Here is a 16,607-nt window from a genome sequence, read left to right as displayed (position 1 = left end):
GAGAGTCCAAGGCAGGCTGATCACTTGAGGTCAGGAATTCGAGGCCAGCCTGGCCAACATGGCAAAACCCCTGTCTCTACTAAAAATACAAAAATTAGCCTGGCATGGTAGCCTGTAATCCCAGCTATTCGGGAGGCTGAGGCAGGAGAATTGCTTGAACCCAGTGGGTGGAGGTTGCAGTGAGCTAAAAGCATGCCACTGTACTCCAGCCTAGGTGACAGGGTGAGACTCCAACTTAAAAAAAAAAATTGTTTTACTTGACTGTGCAGTTGACATCTGTTTTACAGTTCCTTACAAAGGGAAGGCTCGGTGCTAGATTCTCCTATTTGGAGTTGGCTCACTTTCTTAAATTTATGTTTACATCTGTTGCCAAATGCATGACATTTTTAGCAATTATTTCTTTTGTTTTTCTTTCTTTCTTTCCTTTTCATTCTTTCTTTTTTTTTTTTTTTTTTTTTGAGACAGAGTCTCGCTCTGTCGCCCAGGCTGGAGTGCAGTGGCGAGATCTTGGCTCACTGCAAGCTCCGCCTCCCGGGTTCATGCCATTCTCCTGCCTCAGCCTCCTGAGTAGCTGGGACTACAGGTGCCCGCCACCACACCCGGCTAAAATTTTTGTATTTTTAGTAGAGATGGGGTTTCACCATGTTAGCTAGGAAGGTCTCAATCTCCTGACCTCATGATCTGCCCGCCTCAGCCTCCTAAAGTGCTGGGATTACAGGCATGAGCCACTGCACCCGGCCTGGGTCTCACTTTGTTACCCACGTGATGCAATCTTGGCTTACTGCAACCTCCACCTTCTGGGCTCAAGCAATCTTCCTGCCTCAGCTTCCCAAGTAGCTGAGACTACAGGTGTGTACCACCACGCCTGGCTAATTTTTGTATTTCTTGTAGAGACAGGGCTTTGCCATGTTGCCCAGGCTGCGGTCAAACTCCTGGGCTCAAGTGATCCACCTGCCTCATCCTCCCAAAGTACTGGGATTACAGGCTTGAACCACTGCTCCTAGCTCATTATTTCTTTGGATACTTTTTGAGCACCATCTTCTTTTTCTTCTTTTTTTGGGACTCTGATGACATAAATATTTTATCTCTTATTTAGTCCCACAGGTCTCTGAGGTTCTGTTTATTTTCTTCCCATCTATTTTCATTCTGTTGTTTAGATTGGGTAATTTCTATTGTTTTGTCTTTATGGTCCTTGATTCTTTCCTTTGACCTTTACCTTCTGCTTTTACTCCTGTAATTACCCTTGCCTTCTGCAAAGATAGAGCCAGTTCACTGAAACAGTAGTATTGCTGTCAAGAAAGAGGTAGCCAGGCATGGCGGCTCACATCTATAATCCCAGCACTTTGGGAGGCTGAGGTGGGCAGATTGCTTGAGCCCAGGAGTTTGAGACCAGCCTGGGCAACATGATGAAACCCCGTATCTACAAAAAATACAAAAGTTAGCTGAGTGTAGTGCCACACACCTGTAGTCCCAGCTACTCAGAAGGCTGAGGTAGGAGGATCACCTGAGCCTAGGGAGGTCAAGGCTGCAGTGAGCCATGATCATGTCACTGCGCTCTAGCTTGGGTATCAGAGTGAAACCCTGTCAAGGAAGAAAGAAAGAGAAATAAAGAAGAAGGAAGGAAGGAAGGAAGGAGAAAGAAAGAAAGAAAGAAAAAAAGAAAGAAACAAAGAAACAAAGAAGAGAAAAAGAAAGAAGAGATAGAGAAAGAAAGAAGGAAAAGAAAGAGAAAGGAAGAAAGGAAGAAAGAAAGAAAGAAAGAAAGGAAGGAAGATTAATGCAAAGCAAGGTAAGCAGGAGGATAGTTCTCAAATCAAACTCCTTGAGAACGCAAAGATTAGGGTTTTTATGGGTGATTTGGTGGGCAGGGGGATAGGGAATGGGTGTTGCTGATTGGTTGGGGGAAAAATCATAGAGGTATGGAAAATGGTCCTTGTGTGCTGAGTCCACCTTTGAGTGGGGGACACAGGACTGGTTGAGTCATGAGTCATGGACCTAGATGGGTCTACTTTTAGTTTTTTGAGGAACCTCCCAACTGTTCTGCAAGGTGGTTGTACTAATTTACATTCCTTCAAACAGTGTATGAAGGTTCTCTTTTCTCTACGTCCTTGCCAGCATTTGTTATTGTCTGTCTTTTGAATAAAAGCTATTTTAACTGGGGTGATATGATATCTCATTGTAGTTTTAATTTGCATTTCTCTGATGATCAGTGATGTTGAGCACCTTTTCGTATGTCTTTTTGTCATTTGTACATCTTCCCTTGATAAATGTCTATGCAGATCATTTGCCCTTTTTAAAATCAGATTATTAGATTTTTCTCCTATAGAGTTGTTTAAACTCCTTATTAACCCTTTGTGAGTTTATAAGTATTTTCTACCATTCTGTGGGTTGTTCCTTCACCTTGTTTTTTCCTTTGCAGTGAATACACTTTTTAACTTGATGTGATACCATTTGTCCATTTCTGCTTTGGCAGTTTGTGCTTGTGGGATATTACTCGAGAAATTTTGCCCAGACCAATGTCCTAGAGAGTTTCTCCAATGTTTTCTTTTTTTTTTTTTTTTCTCCAATGTTTTCTTGTAGTAGTTCCATAGTTTGAGGTCTGAGATTTAAGTCTTTAATCCATTTTGATTTGATTTTTGTATATGATGAAAAATAGAGATAAAGTTTCATTTTTCTGCATATGGATATCCAATTTTCCCATTACCATTTTTTTGAAAAAACTGTCCTTTCTCCAATGTATGTTCTTGGCACTTTTCTTGAAAATGAATTCACTGCATATGCATGGATTTGTATCTGGGTTCTCTATTGTGTTCCATTGGTCTATGTGTCTGTTTTTATGCTGGTACCATGTTGTTTTGGTTACTATAGCTCTATAGTATATTTTGAAGTAAGGTAATGTGATTCCTCCAATTTATTCTTTTTGCTAAGGATAATGTTAGCTATTCTGAGTCTTTTGTGGTTCCATATAAATTTTAGAATTGTTTTTTCTATTTCTGTGAAGAATGTCATTGGCATCTTGATAAGGATTGCATTGAGCTTGTAATTTGCTTTAGATAGTATGGACACTTTAACAATATTCCTTTTTCCAATCCATGAACATGGAATATCTTTTCATTTTTTGTGTGTTCCTTTCAATTTATTTTGTCAGTGTTTTATAGTTTTCATTGTAGAGATTCTTCACTTTTCTGGTTAATTCTGTGAAAGGAAAATCAGTCTTGGGACCTTAAAATCACTAAGCCAAAGGGGAGCGCCAAGCCGGGAACTGTGTCAGACAAACCTATATCCTATTTTATTCCTAAATAAGATAGCTACAAAGATAGCTACAAAGGAAATTCCTTGTGGGCTTCAAGATCTTGACCCTAAAAGAGTTCTGTTGAATTTTACCGTGGTAATATAAATTGATAGCTTATCTTCACAGATGAGGGATAAAGGACAGAAGTAATAGCCCTCTGCTCAGCTGAGACAAATGCATATCTGATTGCCTCCTCTGCCGTATTATTTATGTAAAAAATGTAGATTCACTGAGCCAGACTAAGGCATAATTGACTATTCCTCTACGCACCTCTCACATGTAACTTGTGTGTTCAGTGAAAGGCTTATCAAAGACTAAAAAGAATGCAACTATTTGTCTCTTACCCACCTATAACCTGGAAGCCAGGTTGTCCAACCTTTCTGGACTGAACTTCCAGTTGTCCAACCTTTCTGGACTGAACCAAGGTACGTCTTGCACATATTGATTGATGTCTCATGTCTTCCTAAAATGTATAAAAGCAGGCTGTACCCTGACCACCTTAGGTGCATGTCATCAGGACCTTCTGAGGTTGTGTCTCAGGCATGTTCTTAACCTTGGCAAAATAAACTTTCTAAATTATTGAGACCTGTCTCAGATACTTCCAGTTCACAATTCTTCAGTATTTAATTTCATTTGTGGTTATTGTAAATGGGATTCCTTTTAAAATTTCTTTTCCATATTGTTCACTGTTGGCGTATAGAAATGCTACTGATTTTTGTGAGTGATCTTATATCTTGCAATATTACTAAATTTATCAGTTACAATAGTTTTTGGTGCAGTCTTCAGGTTTTTTGAAATATAAAATCATGTCATCTGCCAACAAGGATAATTTGAATTCTTCCTTTCCAATTTGAACGCTCTTTATTTCTTTCTCTTGTCTGATTGCTCTAGCTAGGGCTTCCAGTACTATGTTGAAAAATGGTGGTGAAAATGGACATACTTGTTGTGTTCCAGATCTTAGAGGAAAGGCCTTCAGGTTTTCCCCATTCAATATGATATTAGCTGTGGATCCGTCATCAGTTATATATGGCTTTTATTATATTGAGGCATTTTCCTTCTATACCTTGTTTTTTAGGGTTTTATCTTGAAGATATGTTGAATTTAATCAAATGCTTTTTTTGCATCAACTGAAATGTCATATGGTTTTTGTCCTTCATTCTGTTGATGTGATGTATCACATTGATTCATTTGCATATGTTGAAACTTCTTTGCATCCCAAGGATAAATCCCACTTGGTCATGATGAATGATGTTTTTAATGTGTTGTTAAATTTGGTTTGCTAGCATTTTGTTAAGGATTTCTGCGTCAATATTCATCAGAGATAGCGGCCTATAGTTTTCTTTCCTTTCTTTTTTCTTTTTTTTTTTTTTTTGATGTGTCTTAGTCTGGTTTTGGTATCAAGGTAACACCGGCCTCGGAAAATGAGTTTAGAAGTATTCCCTCTTCCTCTATTTTTCAGAATAGTTTGAGTAGTATTGGTAATAGTTCTTTAAATGTTTGGTATAATTCAGCAGTGAAGCCATCAGGACCTGCACTTTTCCCTACTGGGAGCTTTTTATTACCCCACATGGTCTTTACTGACACCTCAAGCAGAAGTTGGGGAGTGTTCCCATCACTTAAGGTCGGGAGAAAAGTCCCAGCTTCCTACTTGGTCTTCTCTAACACCATGAACGGGGAGGAGAAGGGAGTTGTTTTGTTGTAACGGTGCAAAGACATAAGTCTAGGCTCCTTCTTGGCTTTTGGTGCAGGTTGCGAATGGGTCACATTTTTTTCTATGGTATTTGGCTGGGGTAGTTGTTTTAAAAAACAACCTTTTAAATTTCATGTATGAGAGAAGTCACATATGTGAAATTTAAAAAGTTGTTAAATCCGGAATTTAACAACTTTTTAAATTTACTGAATTAGATTACTTTTTAAATTTACTGAATATGCAGTATTCGACATACTGATTTTATTTCCTTTGGGTGTATCACCCAGTAGTAAGATTGCTAATTAGATGGTAATTCTATTTTTAATATTTTGAAGATCTCCATATTGTTTTTCATAGGGACTGTACTAATTTTCCTCTCTATTATTTATTGATTTATTTTTGTCTGAGACAGAGTCTCACTCTGTCACCCAGGTTGGAGTGCAGTAGCGTGATCTTGGCTCACTGCAGCCTCTGCCTCCTGGGTTCAAGCGATTATCCTGCCTCAGCCTCCCAACTAGCTGGGACTATAGGCCTGTGCCACCATGCCTGGCTAATTTTTGTACACTAATTTTTGTTTCTACCAGCAGTGTGTAAGGGCTGCCTTTTTTCCACATCCTTGCCAACACTTGCTGTCTTTTGGTTTTTTGATAGTAGCCATTCTAACTGGAGTAAAGTCACATCTCATTGTAGTTTTTATTTGTATTTCCCTGATGATCAGTGATGTTGAACATTTATTTCATATATTAGTTGGCCATCTGCATGGGCTTTTTTTTTGAGAAATAAATATCTGTTCAGGTCTTTTGCCTATTTTTAAATTGGGTTATTCGGTTTTTGTTTTTTCGTTTTGTTTTGAGTTGTTTGAGTATCATATATTTTGGATATTAACTCCTTCTTAGGTGTCTAGTTTGCAAATATATTCTTCCATTCTGTTGATTGTTTCTTTGCTCTGTTGATTGCTTATGCTGCCCCTTTTCTTGTCCTGTAGTTAGAGAGCAGACTGTTATTAGGCCTTTTTTTGTCTGCACCTGTTAGCATTTTCTAATTGCCTGTTTCTCTAGCACCCAGTTTGGGCTATATAAAGCAGGAAGAAAATCCATGATCCCTAGCTGAGCCCATCTTCTCTCTCCCTTTTAGAAACTTCTTGTACTTGTTTTATATACAATATCCAGGGCCTCTAACTGCACTTAGCAGGAGAAATACGAAGATGTGTGTGTACTCCATTCTGTCCTGAAACCAGAAATTCAGAATTTGATTCATTCCTGTGGTTCTGCTGTCACTGCCGTGGCATTATAATGGTTCTAGGAGGAAAAATTGACATTGAAACCCATACGCTTTTTAATGCTAACACGCACCACTCCTAAGTTCCAGTCCATCTAGGTGTGTGTAAAGAGTTTTAAAGCCACACCCAACACAATACAGCTTTTCTCTGACCTGTTGTGTCACTGCAACAGGTAGCAAATGAGGCTCTGGTGCCAAAAATCTAAGTTTCCCAGATGTTGAGTTGTTTGCCTCTAGCTAGGGAAGTGTGCCCTCACCAGCTGTGCTTTTTTCAGGAAATATATACACCAAGACAGATCTCAACTCTCTATCATGAAGGCACCACTTGCTTTCATTGTATTTTAGAACTGAACTGAAACTATCTCTTGCAAATAATATTCTATGTTGGGGTAAGAGAAGGAACCATTTACTTTTACATATTACTTTTCTTTTCTTTTTCTTTTCTTTTCTTTTTTTTTTTGAGACAGTGTCTGGTTCTGTTGCCCAGGCTGGAGTGCAGTGGCATGATCTCGGCTCACTGCAACCTCTGCCTCCCAGGTTCAAGTGATTCTCCCACCCCAGCCTCCCGAGTAGCTGGGACTAAAGGCATGTGCCTCCACACCCGGATAATTTTTGTATTTTTAGTAGAGATGGGTTTTCACCATGTTGGCCAGGCTGGGTCTTGAACTTCTGACCTCAAATGATCCACCTGCCATGGCCTCCCAAAGTGCTGGGATTACAGGCATGAGCCACCGCGCCTAGCCTACAAATTTCAAATACTTTCTAACAACTAACGCAAGCACTTCAAGCCTTTACATCTTTTCTGCTGGCACACATGTCCAGTAGCAACTGGGGCTGCTGTTGAGGGAAGCACAGTTTGTGCATTGCAGAAAGGCACCCAGCCAGTGGAACAAAAGGGAGCAAAGACCCAGTTCAAGCTCTACTAGCCAAATCATGTACCCACAGGGCTGCATCACCCAGAGGGGGTGCCTTTTTCAAATTTGCACAAAGGCTCTCTATAAGCAATCAGCTGGGCCCTGAATCTAACAATAGCAGTATTGCAACATCTCAAAAGAAACACTCTCTTGTATTCTATAAACTCATTATACTTGAATATTCAATTGATACTCATGCATAATTTATATCATCACTTCAAAATAATTTATTTTCAGATTTTCAGGCCTATGAAGATGAGCTGCAAATCATCTGAGGACAAACACATTGTAAATTTTGACTAGGATCAAACTGGCTTTTAAAAAAGATTTTCCATTCTCTCCCTGGGAGGACACCATTCTACCAGTGAGTACTGTTAATTATCAGGTGCTGGGTAGATAACACAGGTTCCCTGATATGCACAATTCGCTGCCCCATAGCTGTGAACATGCCCCCTTTTTCACCCGCTGATCTGTTACATGTCAGTATGTCCTTCCAAGGCAGTTGAAAATTCTTGCCATGTGGGAGTATCTGTATCACTGAATAAATCTTGATACTGAAGCTTCAAACAGGTAACTAAACAGTTGTGAGAAGAGGTGTCTTTCTTGTCTACGTAGCCAGCTAGTGGCCACTTAATGGCAATGTTCCTTCGATCAAAGTAACTTACAAAATACATCATTGGCCCTACTCTTAGTATAAACCAAGTGTTGACTTACGTATGACAAAGACTCTCTCCTTCGGCCAAAACTTTAGTCAGTCTCTTCTGAGTTCTCTGTTTGACTCGGCCCAGTCTTGGGCTTCCCTCTCTGTCCTTGTAGAATCCAATTTGAACAAGAATTATTCTAAATCAGTTTATCAAAACTGTCCCATCCTTAGTGTGTCTGACCACCCTCAATATCTCGCCATTCTGACCTGCCTTCAGCAATAATCCTATCCAGTCGGTTTAGCCACGTACCCTTATGTTTGATGCTTTCTCTTAGTAATTTTCCATCTGCCGACTGCCACCCTACTCCTTGGTTGTAAATCTCCACTGGTCCTTGTTGGAGTTGAGTCTAATCTCTCTCCCCTGCTGCAACACCTCATTTCAATCGTCCCTTTATCTATCACCATGGCCCCCTCTTGAATTTAGTCTGCCTTCCCATCTTAACAAGTACTTGGGTAATTTTTTTCTTTAATGGGTGTAAAACAGTTGGCTCATTTCAAAATAAATAATAATAGAGCATCAAGGCATACCACACAGTCTCTTAGTATATAACAATGACCCTTTATTTCATGGCTTCTCCAAAATATTAAACTCAAAAATGACAATGCTGATGACAAGCTGGTCACAGTGCCAAAAGCACCAAACTAGAGTTGAGAAGTCCTGGGCTTCATCCCCCTCTCTGCCATTATCATTTGCTCAATTCAGCATAACTCTCGACATCTCTGCATCCCAGAGTCTATGTCTGCTAGATGAGGAGATTTACCTGACTCTAAAACACTCTCATTTTATTTTATTTTTTTAGAGATGAGGTCTTCCTATGTTGCCCAGGCTGGATGCAAACTCCTGGGCTCAAGGGATCCTCCCATCTCAGCCTCCTGAATAGCAGGGACTTAAAACACTCTAATTTTTATTCTTCCCAAACAAGTACAAGTACAGCTTGAGTGAATCCTTTAAGTTGCATTTTTTTCCTTTCAAACATTTACTTTCATTTGACCAACACATTTAAAACTTTTCCCCCTTCATGTAGAAATTGTTTTCCCATCTACTAATCTCTTCTTTCTCAAATGTAATCATTTGTAATAGTGTAGACAACAATTCTATAAATAGCCATACCCCTTTTGCAATATGCTATTATGCCAAAAAAAAAGAGACCACTTTGAAAATCTACTCTAAAGAAAAAAAAATCAATTTACTTCCTATAAATTTTCTTTTAGTAGTTAGGTGTGAGCAGAATACATGTTTTATTATCTTACTATTAATAATGTACAACATAGCCGGGCGCGGTGGCTCAAGCCTGTAATCCCAGCACTTTGGGAGGCCGAGACGGGCGGATCACGAGGTCAGGAGATTGAGACCATCCTGGCTAACACGGTGAAACCCCGTCTCTACTAAAAAATACAAAAAACTAGCCGGGTGAGGTGGCGGGTGCCTGTAGTCCCAGCTACTCGGGAGGCTGAGGCAGGAGAATGGCGTGAACCCGGGAGGCGGAGCTTGCAGTGAGCTGAGATCCGGCCACAGCACTCCAGCCTGGGTGACAGAGCGAGACTCCGTCTCAAAAAAAAAAAAAAAAAAAAATGTACAACATCATATAAGGAATGGTGTTATGAAAAGTGGATTAAATCATAAAATTTAGCTAATATGGCTCTCTAAAATGCTTGCCATAAGCCCTAAATTTCCACCTTTCCACGTGAACAAACTTCCACTATCAAAATGTTTAGTTTCGAAGTGGTGTCTAGTTTGGAAATATTCATCCAATGTGAAGGAGTAAAACAAAACAAATCCCATTAAAAGACCAGGTTCTGGTCCTCATTCTGCCATATGCCATGAGATCCTGACTGAGACATTTACTTTCCCTAGACCTTTGTTTCCACCCCTGAAAAATGAAGATTAGTAAATGCTAATTTAGATGCTCTATTAGTTAAATGTTTCCAATCTTATAACTCTATGTCAAATAGTTCTTAGACTATTCCTCCGAAATCTCAAATATTCAGAACTGATAACTCCTGATATACAGATTAAGAAACTGGGACTCAAATAAACTAAGTAATTTGTTCAAGGTCACAAAGCTAATCTGTGGACTGCCTGATTCTTTATCCAGATCTGCCTGATTCCAAAGCTCATCCTTTCAGCTCTACCTTCAGTGAAATTCTGCCCTTTCAGGATGTCAAGAGAAGAAACCCTTCTTATTTTTAAAGGCACAAGTATGGCTTTTATAACCTTAGCATAAAATCTGTACCCTAAAAAAGAGCCCGTACTTGGAAACAGTACGGGACTGTCTGAAAGTTGCCTTCTATACCTTGTCCCTACAATTAACTAAGACAGTGGTTCTCAAAGTGTAGTTCCTGGACCAGAAGCATCAGTAATACCTAGAAATTTGTTAGGAATGCAGATTCTCAGACTACCCATTACTGGATCAGAAACCCTGGAGATGGGGCCCCGCTATCTGTGTTTTAACAAGTCCTCCAAGTGATTCTGATGTGTGATACGGTTTGAGAAGCACTGAGCTAAGTTATGTGGCCTTGAGCAATGCATGCAACAACTCCCAGCTCCAGTTGCCAGCTCCAAAATGCTATGGTACTTCTATGACCTAACATCTGAATTATTAATAGGAGAGTAGCCGGGCACAGTGGCTCACGCCTGTAATCCCAGCACTTTGGGAGGCCAAGGTGGGCGGATCACGAGGTCAGGAGTTCCAGACCAGCCTGGCCAACATAGTGAAACCCCATCTCTACTAATAGTACAAAAATTAGCTGGGTGTGGTGGCGTACACCTGTAGTCCCAGTGACTCGCGAGGCTGAGGCAAGAGAATCGCATGAAACAGGGAGGTGGAGATTGCAGTGAGTCGAGATCGTGCCACTGCACTCCAGCCTGGGTGACAGAGCAAGACTCCTTCTGGGAAAAAAAAAAAAAAAAAGGAGAATAGATTGAATTCTTATCCCTAACTTTGAGAACTGATACCCAATAAGGTGAAGAAGGAGAAAGCAGATAAGGAGGACAAAGGACATCCTTTCACACAGCCCGCAATTAGTCAAAGCGACAATGTTGTTTGTGATGATTTATGTCACTGATGCTGGTGACATCCCAAATTAGAACATCTTTTTGGGAGTCACTCTGAATGCATCTCTTTGGAAATTTAAAAATTTATTAGGCAACTTGGAACACAGCTCAAAGAAAGAATCAATTTAAAATATGCTGTTTCCTTAGCACTGCCTTAAGTCATTCAGGAGACAGTTTCTGGGAATGAAGTCCAATAGATCTTTTTTGTAAACTGGAACAAAGTAATATCTCATTTTCCAGGAGTTAAAACCTTTCCCTCCCCATCCTGGACATGACATATATATCGGGATCTATTTCAACCAGAGGTGACATAACCAGCCTTCCAGGTACCTTTAGGAACTCATGTTTCCCCAGCTTAGCAATGACTCAGCAGACAGCAGGGAGTATTAATGGCCTTAAATGCCATACTGGCGCCAAGGGTCATTTTGTCATTATTTATTAAACATTTTATTTGCCCAGAGCCTAAGTTGTGGTAACTACATTCTTATGTAGTGCATGACCTGAGTCAGAAATCTTGTCATTAGGTTAGAAGAGATACCATTTTTCATTTGGGAGGTTGAAGCTACAGATCTATCATGAAAATATCTAGTACATAGTATTCAACAAATATCTGTCAAATGAAATAATGAGTTCACTAAAATAGTGCACAGGCTTAAATTTGGTTTGTAAGTAACTGTGACAGTTCTACAGCATTTTGAACACAAACTTACCTATTTCTTTTTTTGTTTTTTCTGAGATGATTCTCGCTGTTGTCACCCAGGCTGGAGTGCAACAGCACAATCTCTGCTCACTGCAACCTCCGCCTCCCAGGTTCAAGCAATTCTCCTGCCTCAGTCTCCCTAGTAGCTGGGATTACAGGGGCCTGCTACCATGCCCGGCTAATGTTGTATTTTTAGTTGAGACGGGGTTTCATCGTGTTTGCCAGGCTGGTCTTGAACTCCTGACCTCAGGTGATCCACCCACCTCGGCCTCCCAAAGTGCTGGGATTACAGGTGTGAGCCACCGGACCTGGACAAACTTACCTATTTCTTTCATGGTGGGGAAGGAAATTAACATGTTCTGAATACTTACTATGTCCCAAGCACTTGGTACCTATTTTTCTCATTTTATCCTCAGAACAATCCTGTGAAGTTGGAGTTGTTACTCCCACTTTGTAGGTAAGAAAACTGAGGCCAAGATTCTTAAGATTGAGCAGCTGGTAAATATCATGACAGAGCCAAAATTGGAACATAGTTCTTATCCTCCTACTTTTCCCCCATTGTCCAGTATGTGGGCAAAATAGCTCCTCTGAATTGGGGCTTAGATGGTTGATATTCAGCATTTGCATCCAAAGTTGTTTCTCTGTCAAACATTTCCATTCACAGAAATAAAACAGCTAATGGCCGGGTGCGGTGGCTCACACCTGTAATCCCAGCACTTTGGGAGGCTGAGGTGTGTGGATCACTTGAGGTCAGGAGTTCAAGACCAGCCTGGCCAACATGGTGAAACCCTGTCTCTACTTAAAAAATAAAAATAATTAGCCATGTGTGGTGGCACGTGCCTGTAGTCTCAACTACCCAGGAGGCTGAAGCAGGAGAATCGCTTGAATGCGGGAGGTGGACACTGCAGTGAGCTGAGATAGTGCCACTGCATTCCAGCCTGGGTGACAGAGCAAGACTCTGTCTCCAAAAAAAAAAAAAAAAAAAAGTGCTGGCCGAGCACCATGACTCATGCCTGTAATCCCAGCACTTTGGGATGCTGAGGCAGACAGTTCACGAGGTCAGGAGATCGAGAGCATCCTGGCTAACACAGTGAAACCCCGTCCCTACTAAAAATGCAAAAAAGTAGTTGGGCGTGGTGGCGGGCACCCGTAGCCCAAGGTACTCGGGAGGTTGATGCAGGAGAATGGCATGAACCTGGAAGGCGGAACTTGCAGTGAGCGGACATCGCACCACTGTATTCCAGCCTGGGTGACAGAGCGAGACTCTGTCTCAAAAAAAAAAAAAAAAAAAAGTGCTTAGCTATCTAAAAGCATTCTTAGCTGGTGAGCCCTGCAAAAATAGATGGTGGCTTGGATTTGACTGAGTCTCAGACCACAGTTTGCCAATCCCTAGGTAAGATAATAGTATTAGTCATTGTACTCGGGTTATGTAAGAGAATGTCCTTGTTTTCAGAAAATACTACACATGAAAAATTTACAGGCAAAATGGCTGGTGTTATCTGGTGTGGCATCTTACCAAAATATCAGTCAGAAAAGAACTTTAGTTCTTTCAGCACCTCCACTCTCTTCCTCTGCTTCAACATCCTAGTGGACTCAGAAACCAGATTGTGCATGATAAAGGAGGTTGAGGAAGTTGGGAATACCAAGTGGGAGCAAAAGAAAAGAAGAGATCACGACTCACCCCTTGCCTCCACAAACTGCCACCCCAGCTTCGGTCCTAGCGTGGAGATGGCCACAGTTTGAGATCAAATTTGGTATTTTCATGGTTATATAGGACTAGGTATTTTAAAATATTAGACTGAGGCCGGGTGTGGTGGCTCATGCCTGTAATCCCAGCACTTTGGGAGGCTGAGGTGGGTGGATCGTGAGGTCAGGAGTTCAAGACCAGCCTGGTCAATATGGTGAAACCCTGTCCCTACTAAAAATACAAAAATCAGCTGGGTATGGTGGCTTGTGCCTGTAATCCCAGCTACTTAGGAGGCTGAGACAGGAGAATGGCTTGAACCCAGGAGGCAGAGGTTGCAGTGAGCTGAGATCGCGCCCATGGCACTCCAGCCTGGGAGACAGATCAAGACTCTGTCTCACAAAAAGATAAAAAACAAAAATAAATAAAATATTAGACTGAAAATATGCTTGCTACTTAAAGTGACTATAATATTTTCTAGGCCGGGCGCAGTGGTTCAAGCCTGTAATCCCAGCACTTTGGGAGGCCGAGGCAGGCGGATCACGAGGTCAGGAGATCAAGACCATCCTGGCTAACACGGTGAAACCCCGTCTCTACTAAAAAATACAAAAAACTAGCCGGGCGTGGTGGCGGGCGCCTGTAGTCCCAGCTACTCGGGAGGCTGAAGCAGGAGAATGGCGAAAACCCGGGAGGCGGAGCTTGCAGTGAGCTGAGATCTGGCCACTGCACTCCAGCCTGGGCGACAGAGCCAGACTCTGTCTCAAAAAAAAAAAAAATATATATATATATATATATATATATATTTTTTTTTTCTATTTCCCCAAAAAGAACCAAAAAGTCATTAAAATTGCTGACATTGGCTAGGCGCAGTGGCTCACGCCTGTGTTCCCAGCACTTTGGGAGGCCAAGGCAGGTATATCACCTGAGTTTGGGAGTTCGAGACCAGCCTGACCAACACAGAGAAACCCCGTCTCTACTAAAAGTATAAAATAAGCCAGACTTGGTGGCGCATGCCTGTAATCCCAGCTACTTGGGAGGCTGAGGCAGGAGAATCGCTTGAACCTGGGAGGTGGAGGTTTCGGTGAGCCGAGAATGCACCATTGCACTCCAGCCTGGGCAACAAGAGTGAAACTCCGTCTCAAAAAAAAAAAAACACATTGCTGACATTTTCATCCAAGTGTCAGAAAATAATTAGTCAGATAAAGGGGTAAAGGAACAGCAGGAGAGAGATTTAAGTTGTGTAGAGGTGGAGGGAATTTGCTTCCTTTCGCCTTCTCAAGGTTTGATCATTTGAGTCTATAAAACAGACTGACAATAGACAGAAGAACAAGAAAAAAAAAGGATACAAATGTAATAATGTGCACATGGACATAGTGTCCTGCAAATATGAGACTCAAAGAAGAGCCAGATGACTGAAGCTTTTATGCTATACAGAAAAGAATAGAGTCTTGGAGCCCAGTGACAGGTTATGGGCGGGAGTGGGGAGGAAATCCAGGGTGGGCAAAGACTGTCTTGTTAGGCAGATAAAGTCCCTCAGGTAGCAGAACTCGGAATAATTAGATGGGGCCAGGTGGTGACTCTTGCCTATAATCCCAGCACTTTGGGAGGCTGAGGCAGGAAGATCACAGGAATCTAGAAGTTGGAGACCAGCTGGGCAACATAGTGGGACTCTGTACAGAAAACAATTTAAAAATTAGCAGGGCATGGTGGTGCAGCCTGTGGTCCCAGCTACTAGGGATGCTGAGGTGGGAAGATTATTTGAACTCAAATGTCAAGCCTGCAGTGCAGCAGGATGATACCACTGTACTCCAGCTTGGGCAACAGACTGAGACAGACGAAAGAAAAGAACAGAAAAGAACAGAACAGAAAAGAAAAGAAGGAGGAGGGATGAGAGGGATGAGAGGGATGGGAGGGAGGGAGGGAGGAAAGAAGGAGAGGAGAGGAGGGGAGAGGAGGCGAGGGGAGGGGAGGGGAGAGGGGAGGAGAGGAAAGGAGAGAGAAAGAGAGAAGATTAGATGGGAGAGCCTGTGGTAAAAGTTTCTTCGTCAGACCTTTAAAAGTGTCTGACTTTTAGTCTGCTTCTCCTGTGGGTTAATCTTTCCTAGATCTGGATAAGACAGATAAGGGAGGCCTCAGAGCAGACTGTTTTGTGTCTGCTGTTTCTCACTAATGTAGATTTCCTCTACAGATGTAAATCTCCCCTACAAAAGCACAGCTTTGCAGAGCTATTCCTGTGGTCTGCAGCCCCTCTGAATAGCCATATCAAGATACAAAAAATATATATATATTTTGGGGTGGTATATTTTGGTGTCCTCCTGTTGTTTCCTGATTATGTTCTATGAGTCCTGATTTTCAACAGTGATATAACCTAGAGGGTGGCAAGAGAAGATATGGTAGAGAAGGTGGCAAGGGCCAGATTTGAAGGAAGAATGAGTCATATGAGAGTTTGAGACTTTTCCCTAAAGGCTTTTTAAAAAAGCCTTTGAAACCAGGCATGGTGGCTCACACCTATAATCCTATCATTTTGGAGGGCCAAAGCAGGAAGGTCACTTGAGGCTAGGAGTTTGAGGCCAGCCTGGGCAACATAAGGAGACCCCGTCTCCTCAAAAAATTTTCAAAATTAGCCAGGCATGGTGGCACACACCTTAGTCCTAGCTAATCAGAAGGCTGAGGTGGGAGGATAACTTGAGCTCAGGAGTTAGAGCTGGAGTGAGCTATGATTAACCAATGCACTCCAGCCTGGGCAACAGAGTGAGATCCCATCTCAAACAAACAACAACAAAAAAGCCGTTGAAGAGTTTGAGATGGGGGAATTTTGTGACCGAAGTTGTGTTTTTTAAAAAATCCTTCTAGTTTCAGGCTAAATGATTATTTGAGGGGCAGTAGAGGCAGGAATCACCAAAAGGAGGACATGGTTTTGGCAAAATATGATGGTGGTTTGATCCAGAGTAGTGACAGTGAAGATAAAAGAAATGGAGGGCAAGAAAGAAAATAACCCTTTAATCTGAGGAATTCAAGCCCCTTTAAAACATCAGGTCCAAAGAGGCATTTGAAATGTCACAGCATGGCCAAGTACGATGGCTCACATCTATAATCTCAACACTTTGGGAAGCTGAGACAAGATTGCTTGAGCCCTGGAATTTGAGACCAGCCTGGGCAACATAGTGAGACCCCATCTCTACTAAAAGTAATAAGATTAGTTGGGTTGGGGGCAGTGGCTCACACCTATAGTCCCAGCTCTGGGGAGGCTGAGGTGGGAGGATCACTTGAGCCTGGGAAGTCGAGGCTGCA

General features: G+C 41.8%; 1 protein-coding gene across 1 annotated transcript in view; it reads left to right on the top strand.

Moving 5' to 3' along the window:
• Positions 1-8,526, top strand: part of ABHD17B (abhydrolase domain containing 17B, depalmitoylase) — an 85,411-nt gene extending 76,885 nt beyond the window's left edge. Inside the window, exon 6 of the mRNA XM_077966207.1 lies at positions 7,412-8,526. The gene's annotated coding sequence lies outside the window, so the exon portion shown is untranslated. The remainder of the gene's footprint in view (positions 1-7,411) is intronic.
• Positions 8,527-16,607: the final 8,081 nt, after the last annotated feature.

This window comes from Macaca mulatta, chromosome 15, assembly GCF_049350105.2.
Source record: "Macaca mulatta isolate MMU2019108-1 chromosome 15, T2T-MMU8v2.0, whole genome shotgun sequence".
In the NCBI taxonomy this organism is placed as follows: Eukaryota; Metazoa; Chordata; class Mammalia; order Primates; family Cercopithecidae; genus Macaca; species Macaca mulatta.
This window is presented reverse-complemented; position numbering and strand designations above follow the sequence as displayed.